The sequence below is a fragment of the Saccopteryx leptura genome, chromosome 6, assembly GCF_036850995.1.
Source record: "Saccopteryx leptura isolate mSacLep1 chromosome 6, mSacLep1_pri_phased_curated, whole genome shotgun sequence".
Lineage (NCBI taxonomy): Eukaryota > Metazoa > Chordata > Mammalia > Chiroptera > Emballonuridae > Saccopteryx > Saccopteryx leptura.
Genome location: NC_089508.1, coordinates 51015528 through 51017037, shown reverse-complemented (window position 1 = coordinate 51017037; position 1510 = coordinate 51015528). Strand labels below are relative to the sequence as shown.

Sequence of the window (1510 nt, the reverse complement as noted above, 5' to 3'; positions counted from 1 at the left end):
AATCCCAAAACCAAGCCCCAGGTTACAACGATCTCCAACACACATTAATATCACCTGGGCGATGGCCTCTTTAACAAAGTGAGCATAATACATTTTATCTGCCCAACATCAATAGATTAAAATGGTGGCCATATTTTCAGAAACAAAAATCCAAGATACACTGTCAGCCAATGCCAGGATATTTGATATTGAGCATGCTCCAAGGAAATCCTGGATGTATGATCTCATTATATACCTACAGATGGACTCAATCACCCACCCTCCATTTTTGTTTCCCCCAGACATGCCTCGTGAGATGACTTGATTATTAGAACCAGGGGTAGAGGCGATATAAATTGTATAGTCTCCTATATTGCTCATCTTTAAAATAATTTGTGATTACCTTAATAATTTGCATTTTTTAGAATTTAAATGGTCTGACTTTAAACAGTCTTGAACATATGCCTTAAACATTCTTATTTAAGCAAAGCCCAGGGGCTCGCTTTGACAGCACATATACTAAAATTGAAACAATACAGAAATTAGCATGGCCCCTAGACAAGGATGACACGCCAATTCGTAAAGCATTTCATATTTTTCAAATAAATAAAGACGAATAAACAAGCTCAGAGACTGTGATGACACAGCTAGGTTTTCAACTCCTGGAGACTCTGTAACAATTTTATCTTAGGGCCAAGCCTCAGTACCTCCTAGAAGGTTTGCATTTGAATAGTCCAGTTGTTCTGAGATTGGCAGCAGACCTGGTTTCCTATAGCACTTCACAGTCCCTAGCAGCTCGGTAGATCTCAGGTGGGGCCACTAATGTCACCTTAATCACATGCACACTCTCCTGGTCACAGAGCCACCAGGGCTGATTGTTGGGGGATGGAGAGGGACAAGATCAGAAGCCCAGTATTTGGCTTGCGGTTATAAACAGTACTCCTAGAGACTTATAAGGAGGGGAGGGGGATCACAAAAGTGTGTAATGACTGTTTAGTACATATAAGGCACTGTCCTATGTGCTGTAAAAGATATAAAGGGGAGGGAAGGAAGACTTAAATCTATTGTTTGTTTTATATATATATATTTTTAAATTTTTATTTATTTACTTTTTTAGATTTTATTTATTCATTTTTATTAGAGGGGGGGGGGAGAGAGAGAGAGAGAGAGAGAACAGGGGGAGGAGCTGGAAGCATCAACTCCCATATGTACCTTGACCAGGCAAGCCCAGGGTTTTGAACCGGCGACCTCAGCATTCCAGGTCGACGCTTTATCCACTGCGCCACCACAGGTCAGGCGTTTGTTTTATATTAGGCACTAATATTCAATAATAATAACAATAATAATAATAGTAAGTGCTTTGAAGTATTGTGGGCTAGACCTTGTGCTTAAGGCTTTTATTTTATTCACCCATTCAACACATTTGTTTTAACATCTATTAGGTAGTAAGTACTGCTATTACGTGGACAAAAATCCCTGCTCTAGAAGAGATTTCATTCTGGTGAGAAAGACAGACCCATAGATACAATAA

At 39.5% G+C, this 1510-nt stretch overlaps 1 non-coding gene across 1 annotated transcript; it reads left to right on the top strand.

The window, feature by feature from the left end:
- Positions 1–474: 474 nt before the first annotated feature.
- Positions 475–578, top strand: LOC136377811 (U6 spliceosomal RNA). The gene has a single exon (XR_010746440.1). It is a non-coding gene; the product is annotated as a U6 spliceosomal RNA (small nuclear RNA).
- The last annotated feature ends 932 nt before the right edge of the window (positions 579–1510 follow it).